We start from the raw sequence: 25,019 nt of genomic DNA on the forward strand, positions 1-25,019 counted from the left end.
GAGAGAGGAAGAGAGAGAGAGAGGAGGAAAACCACATGAAGAGAAGAGCGTTTCATCTCATTCTCATAACTACTGTAACCACGGTTATATCATATGGTCCACTTACTCTCACAGGATTATATAACATTGTGACACACATAAATGATCAGATACTCTGGGTTTTATCTTTTAGTTGTTTTTTAGTGGCTGGTTTTGTTCAGCCTGTTCTTTATCTACACCGCACTGGAAAAATCTCCTGTCTCTGTTGCCACAGAAATCTACTATTATGATATTATTTAAAGCAACTTAACTTTATTTTACTTAATTATGACAATTATTACTGTACTTTATGCAAACTTTCTAAATCAAAATATTATTGTATCTTTTCATTAAGGTTTGTGACAACAAAAGTTACATTACCTTGCCTTTGTCACCTCTAAAATAAATTGATATCTTCTTATGATTATGCTTGTTTATTTACAAACAGATTTTATTCATTTTTAATTGCTTTATATATTATATTATTAATGGACAAATTTTTTTTTGTGTGTCATTGAGGATGAATGTCTTTTTTGTGCCACTTTCAGGCAAATTTATACATGTTTCAAATTTGTTTCTAGTTTTTTTTTTTTTTTACAATTGTCGCTTGGGGTTTGGGTTAGAATGACTCTTGACATTAACACCCACCAACCCGCCAAATTCAGGTAGATTTCCGCTGTGGTGGGTAAGAAGGTTGAATAAAATATTTTGTAGTTTTCTTAAAAGTTATGTGAAATAATAAGTAATGCGTAATGCGACAATGGGAAACTACTTTTCAACTCCCATGAGCACTCCCTGCACCCAGTACAATGTACAGTAGGGGTTATTTACCATAGAGAGCTCGAGCGCTGATGGATTTGCAAATGCACGGGATGCAGTCTGAGCACTTACACGCACACTTCGGCAAAGATAAAACCATTGCATGGAAGTGATTGAAGAGATTTAAAGTTTGTGCACACTCTCTGTGCAAGAGCGGAGAGAAATCCATAGTGCATAGCTGAATGCACATGTCCTAGTTTTGTCCGAAGTCAAGGGAAAACCCGCGGGCGGAGAGGGTATGTAGGCTACTTTGGGCAACAATAATGCCCTCTTGACATTAAAAGAGTGCCTTGAGTTCTTAAATCACTTTTAACAGAAAACATGATCAAGCTTATGAAATACAATCTGCATAAACAAGTTTACAGTAAAATTCTTTTCTTGACTGCTGTTGTTAATAAATATTTAAAGTGTTTGTTTGAGGTTATACCTTACTAGCATGTTTTTCATGCACCTAAATATATGATATGTAATATACTGATATACCTGGTGTATACCCAGCAAGCAATTTTGGCTAAAACCAGGCTAAATTTGGGCTGTCAGTGAAAGTTTAATAGACGTCAACCATAATCCAAGAATACATGATACGTATAAGTTTAAAACAAATGAAAGCAAACACCTTGAACACCTGTTGACTTTGCATCTTCAAGTTGTTTTGGCAAAAGTGGCATTTAACCAAATTCAAGGTTATTTAGGTTAGAAGTGGGTTACTTATAGCTGAACTATATTGGGTCTATAGTTAGCCATCATTTCAATGTCTTGGATTTTGCTTGCTGGGTACCATCTTAAATGTAGTCTTAATTTTAAAGTCAATCTGCATCTATTCTAGCTAAAATTAAAACGTCTTAAATTAAAGTCATTTCAGGATGTCAAAGTCACGTTTAATCATATAAAATGTATTTTACCAACAAAAAATTTTGGACAGTAAAAATGCTGAGTGGCTAGTAACTTTGGAAAACAACTAGCCACTTTGCCTGGTGAACAAAATTTTTTAATGTCAAGGCCTGGTTATAATTTTGGGTTATAATTTAGGGTTATAGGGTTACCAATGCATAACTTGACATTCTAACCCAAACACCAAATAAGGAACAAACCCTGCCATTTAGTTAAAGAAAATGACCCAAAGCTGGGTTAAAAATAACCTTGTCTCAGAAGTTTAGCCAGCGGTCAGTGGCACACTAATATAAGTCTAGACTTTAGTCTATAGTCCAATGTGCACCAGCCTTTAGCAGATTAATAAAGCTTAATTGGGAAGTCTTTCTCACCAATTATTTGATTATATATTTGTCAAAATAAATTATATATAGGCTACATCATTGTTTCAAAAAAAGGACAAACCTAACTCGTTGGATTGTAATTTCAATTATGCTGGGTTGTGTGAACCTTTTGACCATTTTGCAGTAAACATCACTGGTCCAGAAGCACTTCTTGTTTCAGTTTGTAACACTGAACAAAATATTAATAGTAATTAACAGTAGAACAAAATACAACCAACAGAAAATTTAGAACTGAATAAAATTGTGAAACAAATGTGTGAACTAAAAACTTAAAAACAACAGGAAGTGCTTCTGGACCAGTGTTGTTTACATTTTGCAAAATGGTCCATGGGTTAAATATGATAATTTTCTGGGTTAATTTAACTCAACGGCTGGGTTTGTCCCTGTTTACCCAAGGCTGGGATGAAAATAGCCCAGCATTTTTTTAGAGTGCATCTACTAAAATAACAAAGAACATGTGGTCATATGTGACTGACCGCTCAAATACAAATTTGTCCTATACATTTGTTTAGTTTGCATATACAATATAATGTTTGCGATTTGAAGTCAGACACGTACTGTAAATCCTTCTCTATCCTGGATCCTTGTAGATCCAGCTTTGAAATCAGCGATTTACACACATCCAGAGAAACACAACATTCACTCCTCAGGTAACAAAAATTTTAAAATCACAAGATTACATGCTATGATAGAAATTTGGACTTTGTTATAAATAAATTAGTGTTCATGTCTTAAATACAAATAGTAGGCCTATAACTTATGTTAGCATAAATTAATGTTACAAATCATAGTTTAGAAATGGTGCAAAGCTGGATTTAGGTTATATAATATTATATTTCTGTTTTAAGGTAACAACTAAAATCACTTTTACAACAAATCACTGGTTTTGAATGAACACAGCTGCTTTAAATATACACACTGTCTGGTGAGTGTACATTTAATACTGATTTTGGTGTACACAACACACTCACCATTTGTATCATTTTTGATCACTTGTTAAAGATAAAACAGTAAAATTTGTAGATAAAATCAGTTTTTTGCTAACAAAACGTATGCAGATATGCATTAAAATCCATTAAAAACAATACTGCATTTGTATATACTATAATACAAGCCAATCAAATGCACTTTCAGAACATATTTTAAGCTGTTAAATCATGAAGATCTTTACCCTGTATTTCTTTTCTGTCATAGACCAAAATTATTTATATTTGTTTGTGATCTTCTGGCGTGAGAAGAAAAACAAGTAGAAATGAATAATTCTACAGTCATCTTCACTTCTGGATTTGAATCCTTTGATCTATTGCTGACTCAGTTGGTAAACGGCATCAGTCTTCTGTTTGGTGTTCCTACACATCCCTATATCATTTATCTCATCATCACAGGAGCAGGAAGTGGAATTGCATCCGAATTCTCTAATCTCAATCTGTCTGTTTGTGAGATTATTATCTGTCTAAATAGCTTGTTCTCAATAATTTATTACTCCCTTTGGTTCTCAAGTCTCGCATCATTAACAAACTTTTTAAGAGGATTAGGGGTTACTGGTCGTCCTCTGTTTCAGTGTGTGATCTGTGTCGAGCGTTACCTGGCTGTGGTTCATCCTGTAACCTTTCTGAAGTACAAAGCTCTCAGATATAAAGTCATCTGCTGCACTGCCGTCTGGATCATTTGTTTCGGTTCCTGTTTGTGGTGCATGTTTAGTTTAGACTCATTGAATTATGGTTTGTTTATATGTTTTTTCTTAGTCCAGTTCCTTCTCTTCCTCTCCATTCAGTTGTTTTGTTGTTTGGCTGTTCTCAGAGCTCTGAAGCAGTCAGGACCAGGAGAGAGAGGGAGAGAGAGAGAGGAGGAAAACCACATGAAGAGAAGAGCGTTTTATCTCATTCTCATTACTACTGTTAGTATGGTTGTCACATATCTCCCATATACAATCGTGGGACTCTTTTCCATTCTGACCAATCATAGTTTGTCAATTTTTTCTGGTTGTTATCTTTTATTTATTTTATCTGGCTTTGTTCAGCCTTTTCTTTATCTGCATCGAGTTGGAAAACTCTGCTGGCTGCGTTCATCACAAAAACAATAGTTGTGTTATATTTTTACAGTCTAGGGGGCCCACAGCAATTCACTTTTTGAATGTCTTTATTTTTTAATAATATGTTTTGCCCGACATGAATAATTCTCTAGTAAACATTCCCACTTCTGAAGCTTCAATCCCAAAACTGTGTCCTTCGGACCACTGGATAGTCTGAAAATATATGTGTACACTCCTATATTATTTATTTCATCATCACAGCACTATTCGTCCTCTGTTTCAGTGTCTGATCTGTGTTGAGCGTTTCTTGGCTGTGTTTCATATAATTTCTGAAGTACAAATCTCTGAGATATAAAGTCATCTGTTGTATCGCTGCCTGGATCATTTGTCTTAACTCCTGTATGTTTAATTTGCTTTTTATATACGCTCAGCTACTGTAGTTGTATATTTACATTTAATGATTACAACACTTTTGTGACCCAATCTCATTTTTTATTTTTTTATTTAGCATTTACATAGAATTTCTTCTTCCAAAATGTACATTAATTGGTTGAATTCAAGTATGCAAGGTTATCGGCATAAAAGACGTCTAATCTAAAAAAGGTATTTAATGTGTTTGTGACTGTGCTTATAAACTTTAGAGACTTTCATGAATAATGGTTACACACCTGTATATTATTGTGAAGAAATCTCCACACCCCTAAACATGATGCAGCGCAAAGCAAAACATGACTGAATGCTTTACATGTGAGTCACATGGCCTCTTGAAGGGTTCTTGGCTATCAAAGCGGCCATGGTTCCCAGTCCTTCAGTGTGCAAGACTAAAATTAACCCAGCATTTTTTAGAATTGGTTTCCCGGACAGGGATTAGCTTAAACCAGGACTAGGCCTTAGTTTAATTAAGAAATATAACTAGTTTTAACAAACATGCATTACTAAAAACATTACTGGCGTGCAGTTTGAGGCTAAAAAAGGGCACTGGTGTATTTAAACATGTGTCAGTGCAAGTTGTTTTCAGTTTGGACAGCTCTTACATTTATTTTAGACTAGTCTTATACCTGTCCGGGAAACCGCCCCTTAGGGGTTGTGTACACCAAAACTTTTAAACACGGCTGAAAACGCTTGGACACCGCCGAATGCCAGTTGTTTTTCAGCTGAGTGCCAGCTTTCTTCAGTTAAGCGCTTTGGTAGCTCTGATACGTCAGCTGTGAGATGGTTGGTTGCTGTGATACTTGTCCCGCCCCTCCTCCACTGTGATTGGACGGCCGCGTGAGAACTGACATTGACGAGGGGAGCTTTTCATCCAAAGTTGAACATTTTTCAACTCTCGGTGCTCAGCGCTGAGCGCGGAAAAACCGCTGTGCGCCGGTTTTCAGCGCGGAAGAAAACCGCTAGCTGCTGGCTTATTTGAAAAATGCCTAGCTTCCATTGGAAACAATTGAAAACATGTGCCGGCCGTAGGCGTAAAAGTTTTGGTGTACACAACTCCTTAGAGTGCATGGAATTTGGATTCCTGTTTAGATTAGTTTTTTAGTTACATTTTTTAAATTTTACTTATTGATGACTGTATGTTATAAATAAAGAGTTCCAAAACCAGATAAGTCCATTTTTCTTTGTCAAAACATGTTTATTATTATGTTATCATGTTTTTATTGTGTTTTATTTTGGTACTTAGCTGTATTTTTAGTTATGAACTGAAGTTTAATTAAAATTAACTGGAATGCACATTCAAAAAACAAGTCATCTCGTTATGGAACCGAACTGTTCAAATAATCTATTTTCATAGTACATGTTGCAGTTTTATTGTGAATTATAAATTTTGTTAAGAAATAAAATGAGAAAATCTATATATATATTTTTTACTGTAATATGATGTTTTGTTGCTCAATGTTTACCAGACTTTATCAAACTAATAAAGCTTGACTGGGTTGACATTTTCAATAATTATGGGATCTTTTATTTTCAAAATCAAATAAATATACTCTAAAAAAAAAAACATGTTGTGTTGTACTTTAAATTACGCTGTGTTGTTTCAACCCAAAATGCCAAGTTGTTTTAACACATTGTTGAGTTAAATATAATTCAAATTGAAGAGTGCATCTACTGAAATAACAAAGAACATGTGCGCTCATAAAACATTTTGACATCGTGTGTGTCAGTGACTGATCGCTCAAATACAAATTAGTCTTACTTAACTTTACATTTGTTTATTTAAACTTTTGCATATACATTATAATGTATGTGATTGGAAGTCAGACACATACTGTAGGTGACAGCTTTAAAATCAGTCTATATGAAATTCAGCACAGGGATTTACACACAACCAGAAAGACACAACATTCACTGCTCAGGTAACAAAACTTTTAAAATCATAAGATTACAAGATATGATAGGAATCTAGACTTTGTTATAATAAATCAGTGCTCAGGTCTTTAATAAAAATGTGTTAGTAGGCCTATATATTATGTTAGCATAAATAATATAATAAATCATAGTTCAGAAACAGTGCAAAGCTGGATTTAGGTTATATTAGGGTATATTTCTGTTTTAAAGGTATAGAAACAGATTTGTGGATAAAAGCAACTTTTTTCTTATGCAGGTTTCTAAACAAGATATGCATTAAAATAATCAAATACAATAAAAGCAAAACTGTATTTGTATTACTTACTGTAATTATATACTGTAATACCAGCCAATCAGATTAAATGCATTCCCAGAACATGTTTAAAGCTCATACATTGTGAAGATCTTTACCCTGTATTTCTTTTTTTTGTCATAGGCACAATAACAATAATATTTATATTTGTTTGTGATTGTCTGGTGGGAGAAGAAAATCAAGGAGAAAATGAATAACTCTACAGTCAACTTCACTTCTGGATCTGAATCCTCTGATCCATTTCTGACTCTGTTGGTACACAGCATCAGTCTTCTGTTTGGTCTTCCTACACATCCCTATATCATATATCTCATCATCACAGGAGCAGGAAGTGGAATCGCATCCGAGTTCTCCAATCTCAATCTGTCTGTTTGTGAAATTATTATCTGTTTTAATAGTTTGTGCTCAATAATGTGTTACTTTCCTTGGTTTACAAGTCTCGCATCATTAACAAACTTTTTAACAGGATTAGGCATCACAGCTCGTCCTTTGTTTCAGTGTCTGATCTGTGTTGAGCGTTACCTGGCTGTGGTTCATCCTGTAACCTTTCTGAAGTACAAACCTCTCAGATATAAAGTCATCTCCTGCACTGCTGTCTGGATCCTTTGCCTCGGCTCCTGTTTGTGGTGCATGTTTAGTTTAGACTCATTTAATTATAGATTGTTTGTATTGTGTTACGTAGTTCAGTACCCCCTCTTCCTCTCCATTCAGTTGTTTTGTTGTGTGGCTGTTCTCAGAGCTTTGAAGCAGTCAGGACCAGGAGAGAGAGGGAGAGAAAGAGAAGAGAAAAACCACATGAAGAGAAGAGCGTTTCATCTCATTCTCATAACTTCTGTTAGTATGGTTGTCACATATCTACCATTTACAATCATGGGACTCGTTCACAGTCTAATCTATCAGACGAGTTCGGTACTTGATGCTGTTTCTTACCTTTTATTTACTTTATCTTGCTTCGTTCAACCTTTTCTTTATCTGCATCGAGTTGGAAAGCTTTGCTGCCTGTGTTCATCACAAAACCAGTAGTTTTGTTTTATTTTTTACAGTCATGTTGGCCCACAGCACTTCACTTTTTGAATGTCTTTCTTTTTTAATCATACATATTTTGCCCACTCTCCAGTGATCATACTCCACTTCTGAATCTTTAATCCCAAAACTGTGTCCTTTGGAGCACTGGATAGTCTGGAAATGTATGTACAGCATCATTCTCCCGTTTGGTCTTCTACACGCTCCTATGTTATTTATCTCATCATCACAGCACCAGTCTTCCTCTGTTTCACTGTCTGATCTGTGTGGAGAATTTCTTGTCTGCGTTTCATATATTTTCTGAAGTACAAACCTCTAAAGATATAAAGTCATCTGTTGTATTGCTGCCTGGATCATTTGTCTTGTCTCCTGTATTTTTTGTTTGCTTACTATATAAGCTCATACTGTAAACAGTTGTATATTTACTTTACAAAAATTTTGTGATCCAATTTCAACTTTTTCCAAATTGACACTTACGAAAATTTAGCATTGACATATAATATCTTCCACCATCAATTGGTTGAATTAAAGTATGCAAGGTTATCGGCATAAAAGATTTCTAATCTAAAAAAGATATTTAATGTGTTTGTGACTGTTGTTATAAACTTTAGAGACGATCATGAATGATGGTTGCACACCTGTCTATTATTGTGGAGACTTCTCCACACCCCTTAACACATAGGTGTCATTTACACTGGGGACGCTGGGGACATGTCCCCACCACTTTTTGTAATGGCTGAATTTGTCCCCACCACTTTTTGAAAGCATTTGGTTAAAATGTTCTGAAAAATCAAGCGTACCAAGAAATATTAAAGGTTTATTTGCATAGATTAGACCAGCTACTGCCACCTTAAACCAGCTAAAACCAGCTACCAGCTTATGCTGGTCTTTGCTAGATTTTTCAGTAGGTTGGTGTTTCTTTTACATATGTAATGAATTTCATTGTAATCATTGACTTAACACAGTTTTCTACAGTATGGTGCTTTGGCACTGTTCGGTTGAGCTGGTATTGCAGGGACTGTTACATGTGCAGTCGACATTGTTGAGTATTTTTGTGTTGTTGACTGGCATACGCTATGCCCATTTTTGATGCGCCGTTATTCAATATTTTTCCCATCCTGCTGTAATGTTTTTCATCTGATGTTTGGTCCCCACCACTTTTCAACACAAACTGACGCCCCTGCCTTAACATGATTGGTTGCTTTACATGTCAGTCACATGGCCTCTTGAGCGGTCCTTGGCCATTCAAAGCGGCCATGGTTCCCAGTCCTTCAGTATGAGAGGCTAAAATGAACCCAGCATTTTTGGGAATGTGGGGAGAGTTTGGAATTTTGATATCTGTTTAGATTTGTTTCTTTAGTTACTAAATTGTATTTTACTTATTGATGACTATATGCTATAAATAAAGAGTTTGGTTCCAAAACCAGATAACTCAATAAAAAAAAAAAAAATGTCGCTTACACTTTATTTTAAGGCCTACTGTAGGGTTGGGGTTAGGATTAGTTGCATGTAATTATGCATAATTAACTGTTATTACTATAATAATTACATGTGTAACAAAGACACCGTAAAATAAAGTGTTACCAAATTGTCAAGACATGAATATTATTATGTTGTCATGTTTTTATTTTATTGTGCTACTTAGCTGTATTTTTTGTTATGAAGGCATAAATCAAAACAAACCGACTCCAGTTTGATTGATATTAATTCAAATGTTATCTTGTTTTGGAACCAAACTCTTTAAATAATCTATATTCATAGTACATGTTGCAGTTTTATTGTGAATTATAAACTTTGTTTAGAAATAAAATGTGAAAATCTAAACACTTTTTTTACTGTAATATGATTTTTTTGTTGCTAGATTTTTACTAGACTTTACCAGACTAATAAAGCCTGACTGGGTAGACGTTTTCACTAATCATGTGATCTTTTATTTTCAAAATCAAATAAATATACTCTAAAACAAAACGAGGTGTGTTGTATTTTAAATTATGCTGTGTTGTTTCAACCCAAAATGCCAAGTTGTTTTAACACATTGTTGGGTCAAATATAATTCAAATTGAAGAGTGCATCTACTGAAATAACAAAGAACATGTGCGCTCATAAAACATTTTGACATCGTGTGTGTCAGTGACTGATCACTCAAATACAAATTTGTCTTATTTAATTTTACATTTGTTTATTTAAACTTTTGCATATACATTATTATGTATGTGATTGGACGTCAGACACATACTGTAGGTGAGAGCTTTGAAATCAGTCTATATGAAACTCAGCACAAGGATTTACACACATCCAGAAAGACACAACATTCACTGCTCAGGTGACAAAACTTTTAAAATCATAAGATTTCAAGATAGGAATCAGGTTATAAATAAATTAGTGTTCATGTCTTTAATGCAAAGGTGCTAGTAGGCCTATATATTAGTAATAAATTAATATCACAAATCATAGTTTACAAACTGTGCAAAGCTGGATTTAGGTTATATAATGTTATATTTCTGTTTAAAGGAAACAACTTGTTTGAATTAAACATCTACAGTATTAATACAGACATCACTTATTACAACAAAATTACAGGTGATTAATGTACACTGCTGGCATAGGCTATATACGGTATGAGCAGGGCCGCCTTAACCTAATGTGAGGCCCCGGGGATAAGAGGTTTTGTAGGCCCCCCATCCCCTCGATTAATAGTCTAATTAAAAAAAAAGTGTAATATCTAAGTAATCTACATCACAAAATGCATTAGTTTCTTTCGAGACATACAACAGTGAGTTTTCCCTATTTGACCCAGAAAACATCATAATATTGTTATTAACATAAACACAAGACACTTTATTTAGGAACCACACACAGCAACTTGTGGTGATAATAAAACCAAAATGTGTGAAAGTTTATATGTTTATAAGCTTTATGTATTTTTGGAAAATTTGCAGAAAATTGACACCCACTAACTAAATGCTCACAACAGTTTTAAAAATATAATAAGTTAAAGTTAATTTTAAAAGTGAAAATACATTAATGATAACAAAATATACGTCTTTATAGACAGAATCTTGTTTTTTAATAACTTATTTATTTTGTAGGCTATTGAAGATATAGTATGCATTGTATTTAGTATTTATGCATACATAAGCATGTAAAACGAACAAGCATGAACATGCACAAAACAGACAGGGAACATACCTGTATATATTTTTAGATAAGGAGATTATAATAAATATGATTGGTGCTATCAGGGGATGATCATTTGAGATGGTCTTGTCGCTCTTTACTTTCTTAGACTTGCACCTTTACCGTTGCGTCTCTTTCTCGTCTTTCTAAACCAACAGATGTGTGTACTGTGAGCTAATGTCGCGTCAAACTCCAGCGCTCCAGCTGTGCACGCGTCACTGATATAAATGCAAGTATACTTAAACTTTATAACAACTAACAGCATTATGTGCGGGAACTCCTTTCTTTAATTAGCGGCACAGTTTTTTGCGCATGGTTGGAGAGACTTCTGTATTCCAGAGACTCAGCTGCACGAGCACAGAGAGAGCAAACGAGCGAAAGAGAGAGAGACCTGCACCTCACTAGTGCTTATTATGAAATTTCAGAAATTACTTTTTCATTTGTTGGTGGATTATTTCCCGTTTCTCTGTCACACTCAGTCTAACATGCAGGAATGCAAAGTTGACAACCACACTTAATTACATTACGCGGAATAGAAAAATCTGTTACGTCTGATATTTTATTTCACGGTAAGTTACCAATCAGCAGCCATGTAACGTGCAATTAGAGTGATTGACAGAAAACCTGACAAGTTACAAAACAATATGACCTTTTCAGCTAATCATGAACGAGAACATGGGAGGCCCCTGAACTTGGGAGGCCCCTGGGCTTCAGCCCATGTATGCCCGTGCATTAAGGCGGCCTTGGGTATGAGTACCACCCTGTCTGGTAAATGTGCATTTGTTTTTGGTCAAAATACAACACAGTCAACATTTTTATCATTTTCACTTTGTAAAACATCAAAATTGAAAAAATATTTTTTGGTTAAAAACAATGCTATGCAGGATATGCAATAAATATTCAAATCCAATAAAAAAACACTGCATTTGTATTGTTTGTTTAATATACTGTAATAACAGCCAATCAGATTAATGCATTTCCAGAACATGTTTAATCATGAAGATCTTTACCCTGTATTTCTTTTCTGTCATAGACCACGATAACAATATTATTTATATTTGTTTGTGATCGACTGGCGTGAGAAGAAAAACAGAGAGAAAATGAATAACTCTACAGTCATCTTCACTTCTGGATCTGAATACAAAGATCTATGGTTAAGTCTCCAAAAGTTGGTATACAGCATCAGTCTTCTGTTTGGTCTTCCTACACATCCCTATATCATATATCTCATCATCACAGGAGCAGGAAGTGGAATCGCATCCGAATTCTCCAATCTCAATCTGTCTGTTTGTGAGATTCTTTTCTGATATAGTTTGTTCTCAATAATTCATTACTCTCTTCGGGTCTCAAGTCTCGCATCATTAACATACTTCTTGTCAGGATTAGGGGTCACCGGTCGTCCTCTGTTTCAGTGTCTGATCTGTGTCGAGCGTTACCTGGCTGTGGTTCATCCTGTAACCTTTTTGAAGTACAAACCTCTCAGATATAAAGTCATCTGCTGCACTGCAGTCTGGATAATTTGTTTCGGTTCCTGTTTGGGCTGCATGTTTAGTTTAAACTCGAATTATGGTCTCATTTTATGGTTTTTCTTAGTTCAGTTCCCCCTCTTTCTCTTCATTCAGTTGTTTTGTTGTGTGGCTGTTCTCAGAGCTCTGAAGCAGTCAGGACCAGGAGAGAGAGGGAGAGAAAGAGAGGAGGAAAACAACGTGAAGAGAAGAGCGTTTAATATCATTCTGATAACTACTGTTAGTATGGTTGTCACATATCTCCCATATACAATCACTGGACTCGTCTCTAAACTGACCAATTATTTTAATTTGCCACTTATTTCAGGTTGTTTTCTTTTATTTACTTTATCTGGTTTTGTTCAGCCTTTTCTTTATCTGCATCGGACTGGAAAACTCTGCTGCCTGCATTCATCACAAAATCAGTAATTTTTCAGACCCACAGTACTTTACTTTTTTATTGTCTTTCTATTTTAATCCTACAGTATGTTTTGCCTGACCTGAATAACTCTCCAGTATACATTCCCACTTTTGAAGCTTTAATCCCCAAAGTTGTGGCCTTTGGACCACTGGATATTCTGGAAATATATGTGTATATAATCCTATGTTATTTGTCTCATCATCACAGCACTATTCTTCCTCTGTTTCAGTGTCTGATCTGTGTTGAGCGTTTCTTTTCTGTGTTTCATATCATGTCTGAAGTACAAACCTGTGAGATATAAAGGCATCTGTTATACAGTATATATATATATATATATATATATATATATATATATATATATATATATATATATATATATATGTCTTGACTCCTGTATATTTAGTTTGCTTACTATATACATTCAGCAACTGTTTTCTATGTATATTTTAAGATTACAAAAATGTTTTGACCCAGTGTCAACTTTTTACAAATTGACACTTTAGATTAGCACAGATTCCCCCCTCTTTGTGTATCATCCTTAAATGGTTCCCAGACCTTCAGCATGTGACTGTAGGGAATTTAGATTTCTGTTTAGATTTGTTTTTTAATTATTTTACTTATTGAGTATATGTAATAAATAATCTGTGTTCATTGTCATAGTACATTTGGCAATTTAATTGTGAATTATAAAATTTGTTTTGAAATAAAGTGTAAAAATCTAAACAAAATATAACTGTAATATGATCTATTTGGTTGATTGATGTGTACCAGTCTTTACCAGATTAATAAAGCTTGATTAGAAAGACTTTTTATTTTATTTTTCAATAAGGAAATGTATAGAGGAAAACTGGAGCGAAGTAACGCAAGACGAAAGTAACAAATCGATTTTCTCCGAGCCCTGACTACATAGAGCTGACAAATATTATGTTATTTCATGACCGTTTTGCGCGTCTGGGTCCAGAAAGCTGTTAATTCCTAAAGCGGTCATTTTTTCTTATAACGTGTTGTGTTTCTCTTTCATATGTTACAGTACTGATTAATCTACAGGTTAGTTAGTGACCTAACACAACATAAAGCTTGCCGTCTCAAGAGTTTTTCAAAATAAAAGTTAATTGTGTTTAAATGGTTCCTGTCAGGACAAAAGTAACACTTGTTACTTTTGTCCTGCTGCTAATACTGTTGCATTAAGTTGAAAATGTATTTAATTTAATTTTACAGTGTTCAAACTGTTGAATTTTTTTATGCTCAACAAATCAAGCTTGTACTGTCTGTTGCTTTAAAAAAAAAAAAAATAGGAAACTGAAATTTAAAATGAAAATGTAATTTCATTATTTTTTGCAAAGATAAATGACAAAATATGTTTGCAGTTACATATTAACAAGGTCATAGTCATGTTTAGTTACTAAAAACAAGTGTGTAACAAAAACTTTTGACCCACTTGTGTATTACTTTCATGCAGATGACGGGGTCGAAAGTAACAATGTGTTACTTACTGAATTTTTAAAGTGAAATTATTCTTAAGTCGTTTAACATTTGTTCAGATTTCAAGATTTCACCTTGTATTGATAGACCACATTTGTGAGTTATTAGCCACAGCAAAAATATAGCTCTGTCTAAAATATAAGCTTTTAAAATTAAGTTTTTCTGAAAAATGGTACTTTCACCCAGGGCCATCGCCAGAACATACAGAAGAGGGGGGATTTTGTTTTCATGGGGGGGGGGCATACTTCATAAAGTGAGAAACTGGCCATTTCTCAATCTCAAGGCAGCCTTTGGAGGTCGCATATTAAGATTTCATACATAAACAAGCCTGGTTTATTTAAGGTAACTGAGCATTACTTTTGCAAGCCATAAGCATATTACAAAAATGTATAAATAATTAAGAATAATAGTCAAGTTTATAATTGTTAATATTCTGAATTAAGACTTGATGACGTATGCCGCCTACCAATGCCACCTCTGGAGGCTGCAGCCTTCAGATTAAAATAAACGGCCACCAACTCCGACACAAACTCTTTTGAAATAGACCAATACAAGTCCAGTCAAGTTCAACAAAACACATAAGTGACCTCACACCTATACACGATCTAACGAGTCTTCAGTTCCACAAACAACGCAATAACAACAATACATACCGGGTAATGTTAGCAATAAAACAAACGTGATCTGTAGCATAAAAAAGTGTACTCGCCTTAAAGCGGGTCACAGGAGTAAAATCTCATAAGAACTCAAGAACTCAATCTTTCCTCTCATGTTGATTTTTGCACAATTTTTTTCTCAGACATGAGCTGATGATGGCACAATACACAGCAACCTGTATTTCTTTTTTTTTGTGATAGACCACAATAACAATATTATTTATATTTGTTTGTGGTCGTCTGGCGTGAGAATAAAAGCAAGGAGAAATGAATAACTCTACAGTCCTCTTCACTTCTGGATCTAAATCCATTGACACATCACTGACACATCCCTATGTCATATATCTCATCATCACAGGAGCAGGAAGTGGAATTGCATGCCAGTTCTCCAATCTCAATCTGTCGGTTTGAAATTATTATCTTTTTTAATAGTTTGTTCTCAATAATGTGTTACTTTCTTCGGTTCTCAAGTCTTGCATCAGTAACAAACTTTTTAACAGGATTAGGGGTCACTGTTCATCCTCTGTTTCAGTGTCTGATCTGTGTTGAGTGTAACCTGGCTGTGGTTCATCCTGTAACCTTTTTGAAGTACAAACCTCTCAGATATAAAGTCATCTCCTGCACTGCTGTCTGGATCCTTTGTCTTGTCTCCTGTATTTTTTGTTTGCTTACTATATAAGCTCATACTGTAAACAATTTTGTGACCCAATTTCAACTTTTTCCAAATTGACACTTACGAAAATTTAGCATTGACATATAATTTCTTCCACCATCAATTGGTTGAATTAAAGTATGCAAGGTTATCGGCATAAAAGATTTCTAATCTAAAAAATATATTTTATGTGGTGGTGACTGTTGTTATAAACTTTAGATACGTTCATGAATGATGGTTGCACACCCGTCATTGTGGAGACATCCCCACACCCCTTAATATGATTGGTTGCTTTACATATCAGTCACATGGCCTCTTGAGCGGTCCTTGGCCATTCAAAGCAATCATGGTTCCCAGTCCTTCAGTATGAGAGACTAAAATGAACCCAGCATTTTTGGGAATGTGTGGAGTGTTTGGATTTTAGATATCTTTTTAGATTTGTTTCTTTAGTTACTAAATTGTATTTTACTTATTGATGACTATATGTTATAAATAAAGAGTTTCGTTCCAAAACCAGATAACTCCATTTCAAATTTTTTGTCAAGACATGAATATTATTATGTTGTCATGTTTTTATTGTGTTTGATTGTGCTACATAGCTGTATTTTTTAGTTATGAAGGCATAAATAAAAAACAACAACTGCAGTTTCATTGATATTAATTGAAATCAAAAAACTGCATTATCTTGTTTTGGAACCAAACTCTTTAAATAATCTATTTTCATAGTACATGTTGCAGTTTTATTGTGAATTATAAACTTTGTTTAGAAATAAAATATGAAAATCTAAACACTTTTTTTACTGTAATATGATTTTTTTGTTGCTAGATTTTTACTAGACTTTACCAGACTAATAAAGCTTGACTGGGTAGACGTTTTCACTAATCATGTGATCTTTTATTTTCAAAATCAAATAAATATACACTGTAAATAATGTTCGTTGTTTTCACAGTTTTTTACTGTTTTTCTCGACAGTTTCTTACTGTATAAGTTGTTTACAGTTTGTTACTGTAGATTTGTTGTTTCCACAGTATTTTAATGTATTTTCAACAGTTTTTTTTACTGCATAAGCTTTGTACAGTAGGCTACTGTAGTTTTCCAATGCATTATGGGAAATATTACTCTGAATACAGTATTACCAAACCAACTGCAAAACACAATTACAAACGTCTATTTATATCTTAAATGCTTAATTTTTTGTGAGATATTTGGTTTAATGTCTGTTTTCACATCAGATGCTCGGTGTGTTCCTTTAACATAAATCACGTGCCTTTTCTGAGGCTTTAATGAAATCACCAGCCAATTCAATAGACATACCATCAGTTCTTAATATTGTTGCCTCTGGGTCACAAAATGTATTTTTAAGATTAGTTTAGGCGATAATATATATATGTATAATCATCAAATAGCAGTCGATTAGTTAAAAAAGCGCTAATTTTAGAATTTGATTAAACAAATGCGGAGGGTTCAGGCGCGAGTCGGTCACGTGATGTGCTCCTCAGTTCTGTCAGTAGGGGGAGTGGGAGAACGCGTGTGTGTCATCGTATCTGTTCTGCTCATCTAGCGCGTATTTCTTTATTAATATCTGCTGGGTGAATATTAATACGTATATGCTAACATTAATTTTGTGACCACAAAATGACAGAGAGCTATTATACTGTACGAGATATTGTGTCGTCGTGTTTGTCTTCACTCACTTCATCATTATCTGGTAAGTGCTATATGCAATATCTGGTATGAGACTTTATTGGCACTAAAGGGTTCTTTCGGCTAAATTTTACTTAATTTCTGTCATAACAGCAAACAACTTCTGCAACTTCACAATGATTGTCTGCGTGTGTGCAAAAGAAAGAATGTTCACTGTGTAAAACCCCGCGCAGGGCATTTTCAAATTAACGGTCAGGGCGAGTCTGAGCTTATCGTGTTGTGTTGACAGAGACTTTGCTGAGGTAAGTAAGAGAAAGAAATTAATGTGTTAAATAAATAACGTTATAAACTTGAATTATGTTGTGCCAGAATACGTTGTGTAATGAATATCTGTGGAATAGGTTTAAAATAATACATTAATGACTGAACATGAACTTGACTGAACATTATGGCAGCTAGAAGTATTGAAAAGACGTATAATAGATTTAACAATGTTTTATCTTCTTTATTAGTGTATGTAAATCTGGGCTACAGTCCACGACAAATTTTCTACGGTAGTTTTACGCCTGCATGCTCGTCCTCTCGTCTATCGCGGGGAGATCATCACTACAGCGGGAATCGCATTGAAGAGATCCTGTGCTTGTTGCGTGGCGGTGTGTTTGTGTGCTCACTTGGATTGAGACCAGCAGTGCTTTTTTAAACAGTGGGTGAGTACTAACTTATTATTGTGTAGTTTCATAAAATGCTACTCTTTTCAGTCACATAACTTTTGTTCATCTGCTAATAATAGGACTATGATCCATACACAAAGATGTATTGTGGATTTAAATAATATCCGCGAATATTTATGTGAAAATGTATTAATGTTCTGCTGACATGAGATCTGAAAATGTGTTCTAGGACCTGATATGGATTAATCCAATGATCAACGTTTTCCTTTGTATCCCTGTTTTGTATATGCTGCCATTACATTATGGTCATATGTCCCGGATGATCGGGAGAAGTCACGTGGTTCAATTATTATTATTTTTTTACGTGGTTCAATTATCTGTTAATAATTTTTTTTACCATGCATTTAGCATCAGGCAAAGCCTGCAATCAATCTATTAAGACAGAAACAATATCTTACTTATTATTATGTTGTTATTATGACAATATCCTGTGATCATCTGAGTTAGAACAAAATCTATTCATTTTCAGGTATTACTGTGCAAGTGCCCTGAATCATTCTGTTGAAATGTTATGTGTTTAAGATTCTTTATGACATCAAGATGTGGTTTGGGAAGGACCTTCATCTAAATCTGAAGACAGGACATACTGGCTCAAAAAGGTACAATAATTTTTTATACCCAATTTGAAATGTTGAACAATTACTTTACTTTACTGTACTGGACTGGTCAAGTGTTTGGTCAGGAACTGCCTGTACACTTGAAAAATGCACAGAACTGGAACAGCACATCAGTTGGGAGCAAATTAATAAGGATTAAATTTATCTAATAATTATTTTAATATTTATAGGTAAGCAACTACTTGCTGAGTGTATTTAATGAGTGTGTATTAATCTCTTACAGCTCCCATACTTAGTACAGTATATTTTAATCAGTGTGGCAATAACTTGTGTTTTATTTTTATGTTTACACAGGTGTTTCTGATATGGAGAAAAACCCTGCACTGCTCATTTTATTTCTTCATCTTGAGAATACAGCAAGTTTACCTTTTGTCTGGAAAATGTAAGTTTTGAGTTTGGCTAACAATAGAGTTTAGATTTTGATGCAATTTATTACTCAACTCTTTAACTTGTATTCTTAGTTACTCAGTACATGTTATTTTCACAGGATTCAGCAAAGCTAACACCAACAACAATTTTTCATGGCACTTTAAACCACCTTGATGTGAGGAGCCAGCATCAGAATGGATGGTGTCAATATCCTGAAAGTGGAGGTAACAGAGGTACTGTATCTCTTTTTTATCTCCTTCAGTGTAGCATGTCCAAACCCATCATTGCACACTAAACGTTAAACATTTTTGGTGACTACAAAAGACAGTCTATAACACTTCTAAAATTGTACAAACAACGTATTTCTATCAATTGTTTTGCCATAACAAACCTTACTTAGTGGTAATTGGTTCGTATATAGTTTTGTGTAAATTTGTTCATTTAACATCTTAAGTTTGGAATGGTCTATACGGAATTAGTTTTGTGTTTATTGATAATAATTATTATAGTAAACACATTTATTTATTTCTTACACCAGTTATAATTTATGGGTAGGGGTGTGACAGTCATTATATAACCGTGAGACCGACGGTTATAGTTGAACACCGTCATTAGAACTCTATAACCGCCAAAACCGTGTTACTAAAATATATAAAAAAAAAAATGTATCATAAAGAATTTTAAAATACTAATGAAAAAACAATTGTTAACAGTCTGTGTTACACGCCCCCTCATGTTCTCACGCAGTGAAAATACAGAGCGGAGCAACACTGACAACGCGCTGACATACAGGACAAACCAGGTTACTTTTCGGTAACTTTTGAGATTAAACATATTAAACAAAGTCTCACCTTTCAAATCATCTCTTCCGTCAGTACACTCCGCTTTTCAAGTTCAAATCCTCCCATGCTAACCTACTAACTCTGCTGAACGCACATTCACGGCTTGCTGTTAATTTTAAAGAAACGTAGAGCAAGTAGCTAATCAGTGTCTAGTTTATTCAAACGCCGGGTGAGCACTGTGCAGCGCGTCTGCGGAGAGCATTTGTTGCGCGTGGCCATTGTGCTTTTACACCGGTTGCGTTTGCAGCGCATAGTGTGCAGTTTAATAACAATCTGAAGTTCACATTACTTTCTTTTACCTGCATTTATGAGCAAAACCTCTGGTTTTGGTCCATGTAATGACGGATATATAGACACAATTACAGACATAAAAAGCCCATGGCACAAATGTGTTTCTCTAAAGATTATTAAGATAGATGATAGATAGAGGATTAATTTATGCTGGGCAGAGAGTGACAGCGCAGTCTTCTGGCAATAGTGTGTTTTTTAAATATTTCATTGCTTTCTGTTAAATTGTTCAACATTATTACTGTTTGAAACACACTTGGCATAACATTCATGATTTTATGGTAAAATGACACGTTCCCGTCAATCCACGAGCATTTAAACGAGCAAAACGCCCCCCACCGACGGTTATGTTACGAACCGTCACATTTGACTCATGTCATAACCGTCATCACCAATTCTGAAACGGCACACCCCATTTATGGGTAATATTTGTGTCATGTTTTAGTCACTGAAATGTGTAAAATCGTGCAAAAATATTTAATAGTCTACCTGTGGTCCATTAAATATTATTTATTCAAAATGTAATTCTACTTCGCAGTGGTGGCTGGTGACTTCTCTCCTAAGGGGTGCAAATTCAAAATATGTGTTCAGAGTGTAATGTGTGTTGCTCATCATGTCAAAGTATGCGTTCGTTGTGTCATGTTAACCATGTGCATCTTGCCTTATGTCAAAATACGTGCCTGCTGTAAAAGCGTCAGAAGGGTTTATGATTTTATGACAAAATAAAATTCACAAAATACTCGCAAGACACTAACTTAACACTAAACTCTGATTACACATGAGATTTAGCGAGATGTTTTATAATAAACCCCTTTGAAGCATCTGCAGCAGACACGCATTTTGACATGATGCGTGATACACTTAAGTTTACATGACGCGCTAAATACATGTTGTGACAAGCTTTGCATCGTGCGCCCTTGAAAAAGAAGTCACCAACCAGCACTGCGACTGGGTTATTTAAGCTTTCAGTAATATGTAATGTTATTGTAACATTCTCCGTAATATTTTCTCTGTTCTCTCAAGGTGGATCTCAAGACTTGGCCATGTTCTAGATTATAACTGGTGAGCTCAAAGTACATTATTGCTAAAAACAAGCATTTTAGATGATTAGTTAATTTTTTATCATTTGTTACAGGATTATCACAAGTGCTGTCGCCCCTGCTGTATATGACGCCCCCACCACCTACACCAGGTGTAGGAAATGTCGGTCCTGGAGTGCCGTTGTCCTGCAGAGTTTTGCTCCAGCTCTAAACAAACACACCTGAACAACTAGATCTGAAGAGTCACCAGTAAACTACAGGTAGGCGAGGTTTTATCAGGGTTGGAAATAAAATCTGCAGGATTTCAGCACTCCAGGACCGACGTTGCCTACTCCTGACCTACACCTTCATCCTGCCACCACCACCCATACTACCTACAAAAAACTGTATTGTAATAATGCTTTTCACTGTATTGTATGATGTGGTTTTCTCATTTAGGGTAACTACACTATGGCAACCATTTGATAAATTGATTGCTGACTGATTTTGTTATTTTTTTTACTTTTTGTTTAAAATCTAATCATTTTTTTGTTTTTGTTTTGTTAATATTGTTACAAATATACAGTTAAAACTGCACAATAAATTTTCTGCTTTTAAAGATATAGTTGTTGTCTTTATATTTAACATCAACCGATAAAATAACAGTATTTAATTTAATCTTAAAAAATACAGTAGTATAATTTTACACTGTAAAATAAATAACAGTAAAATTGAAAAAAATACAGTAGTATATATTTTACACTGTAAAATAAATAACAGTAAAATTGGAAAATACAGTAGTATATATTTTACACTGTAAAATAAATAACAGTAACATGTCCAGTATAACAGTAAAATGCTGTATGTTGGATCTTACAAATAACAGTATAATACTGTACTTCATTTTGCAGTATCCTTAAAACTACTGTCATTCTTTCTACAGTAATTTTACTGTTGTTTGAAATACAGGAACTACTGGATAATTGTTGCCAGTAAGTTACTGTTAATTTGACAATAAACTTTTTACAGTGTACTCTAAAACAAAACGAGGTGTGTTGTATTTTAAATTATGATGTGTTGTTTCAACCCAAAATGCCAAGTTGTTTTAACACATTGTTGGGTAAAATATAATTCAAATTGAAGAGTGCATCTACTGAAATAACAAAGAACATGTGCGCTCATAAAACATTTTGACATCGTGTGTGTCAGTGACTGATAGTTCAAATACAAATTTGTCTTATTTAATTTTACATTTATTTATTTAAACTTTTGCATATACATTATTATGTATGTGATTGGACGTCAGACACATACTGTAGGTGACAGCTTTAAAATCAGTCTATATGAAATTCAGCACAGGGATTTACACACATCCAGAGAGACACAACATTCACTGCTCAGGTAACAAAACTTTTAAAATCACAAGATTACAACATAGGAATGTGACTTTTTTATGAAAAAAAAAAATAATAGTGTTCATGCATGTCTTTAATACAAATGTCTTAGTAGGCCTATATAATAGTAATAAATTAATATTACAAATCATAGTTTAGAAACTGTGCAAAGCTGGATTTAGGTTATATAATGTTATATTTCTGTTTTAAGGCAACAACTTGTTTGAATGAAACATCTACAGTATTAATACAGACATCACTTATTACAGCAAAATCACAGGTGATTAATGTACACTGCTGGTGTATATATGAGTACCAGCCTGTCTGCTGAATGTGCATTTGATTTTGGTCAACATTTTTATCATTTACACTTTGTAAAGTTAAAACATCAAAATTAAAAAAATGATTTGTGGATAAAAATGCTATGCAGGATATGCAATAAAATATTCAAATCCAATAAAAAACACTGCATTTGTATTGTTTGTTTAATATACTGTAATATCAGCCAATCAGATTAAATGCATTTCCAGAACATGTTTAATAATAAAGACCTTTACTCTGTATTTCTTTTCTGTCATAGACCACGATAACAATATTATTTATATTTGTTTGTGATCGACTGGCGTGAGAAGAAAACCAGAGAGAAAATGAATAACTCTACAGTCATCTTCACTGCTGGATCTGAATACAAAGATCTATGGTTAAGTCTCCAAAAGTTGATATACAGCATCAGTCTTCTGTTTGGTCTTCCTACACATCCCTATATCATATATCTCATCATCACAGGAGCAGGAAGTGGAATCGCATCCGAGTTCTCCAATCTCAATCTGTCTGTTTGTGAGATTATTATCTGTCTAAATAGTTTGTTATCAATAATTTATTACTCTCTTTGGGTCTCAAGTCTCGCATCATTAACATACTTCTTAACAGGATTAGCGGTCACTGCTCGTCCTCTGTTTCAGTGTCTGATCTGTGTCGAGCGTTACCTGGCTGTGGTTCATCCTGTAACCTTTTTGAAGTACAAACCTCTCAGATATAAAGTCATCTGCTGCACTGCAGTCTGGATCCTTTGTTTCGGCTCATGTTTGTGGTGCATATTTATTTTAAACTTATCAGGTTATAATTTGTTTGTATGGTTTTTCTCAGTTCAGTTCCTCGTCTTCCTCTCCATTCAGTTGTTTTGTTGTGTGGCTGTTCTCAGAGCGCTGAAGCAGTCAGGACCAGGAGAGAGAGGGAGAGAAAGAGAGGAGGAAAACCACATGAAGAGAAGAGCGTTTTATATCATTCTTATAACTACTGTTAGTATGGTTGTCACATATCTCCCATTTACAATCACTGGACTCGTCTTTAAACTGACCAATCGGTATATTTTGCCACTTCTTTCAGGTTCTTTTATTTTATTTACTGTATCTGGCTTTGTTCAGCCTTTTCTTTATCTGCATCGGACTGGAAAACTCTGCTGCCTGTGTTCATCACAAAATCTGTAATTTTTCAGTCTTACAGCGACCCACTTTACTTTTTTATTCTTTCTATTTTAATCCTACAGTATGTTTTGCCTGACCTGAATAACTCTCCAGTATACATTCCCACTTTTGAGGCTTTAATCCCAGAACTGTGTCCTTTGGACCACTGGATATTCTGGAAATGTATGTGTACATATTCCTATACTATGTGTCTCATCATCACAGCACTATTCTTCTTCTGTTTCAGTGTCTGATCTGTGTTGAGAATTTCTTGTCTGCGTTTCATATAATTTCTGAAGTACAAACCTCTAAAGATATAAAGTCATCTGTTGTATTGCTGCCTGGATCATTTGTCTTGTCTCCTGTATGTTTTGTTTGCTTACTATAGAAGCTCAGCTACTGTATACAGTTGTATATTTACATTCAATGATTACAAATATTTTGTGACCCCATTTAAACTTTTTCCAAATTTACACTTACGAAAATTTAGCATTAACATTTCGTCCCCATCAATCTGTTGAATTAGAGTATGCAAAGTTATCGGCATAAAGACGTCTAATCTAAAGAAGATATTTAGTGTGTTTTTGACTGTTGTTATAAACTTTAGAGACGATCATGAATGATGATTGCACACCTGTGTATTATTTTGGCGACATCTCCACACCCCTTAACATGATTGGTTGCTTTACATGTCAGTCACATGGCCTCTTGAGCGGTCCTTGGCCATTCAAAGCAATCATGGTTCCCAGTCCTTCAGTATGAGAGACTAAAATGAACCCAGCATTTTTGGGAATGTGGGGGGAGTTTGAAATCTAACCCTTGGGCATCCTTGAGGACATTTTTGTCCTTTTCAGTTTTGTTTTTTTGATAACTTTGCCTGCGTTAATGCTAGCTGCATAAAATTTGCCACAGGTGTGCATTTTTATTGGAATTTTA

At 34.5% G+C, this 25,019-nt stretch overlaps 1 long non-coding RNA gene across 3 annotated transcripts; it reads left to right on the plus strand.

Annotated features, from left to right (window-relative positions):
* Positions 1-16,953: 16,953 nt before the first annotated feature.
* LOC135721599 (uncharacterized) lies at positions 16,954-21,875 on the plus strand. 3 transcript variants are annotated; one of them, XR_010521526.2, is made up of 8 exons: positions 16,954-17,424; positions 17,514-17,662; positions 17,873-18,067; positions 18,614-18,690; positions 19,003-19,090; positions 19,196-19,310; positions 21,231-21,269; positions 21,343-21,875. It is a non-coding gene; the product is annotated as an uncharacterized lncRNA (long non-coding RNA). The 3 variants fall into 3 exon arrangements; XR_010521527.2 differs by having other exon boundaries at positions 16,957-17,662; positions 17,873-18,063; positions 21,343-21,874; XR_010521525.2 differs by having other exon boundaries at positions 17,142-17,662; positions 21,343-21,870.
* The last annotated feature ends 3,144 nt before the right edge of the window (positions 21,876-25,019 follow it).

This window comes from Paramisgurnus dabryanus, chromosome 18 (assembly GCF_030506205.2).
Source record: "Paramisgurnus dabryanus chromosome 18, PD_genome_1.1, whole genome shotgun sequence".
NCBI classification, from domain to species: Eukaryota; Metazoa; Chordata; class Actinopteri; order Cypriniformes; family Cobitidae; genus Paramisgurnus; species Paramisgurnus dabryanus.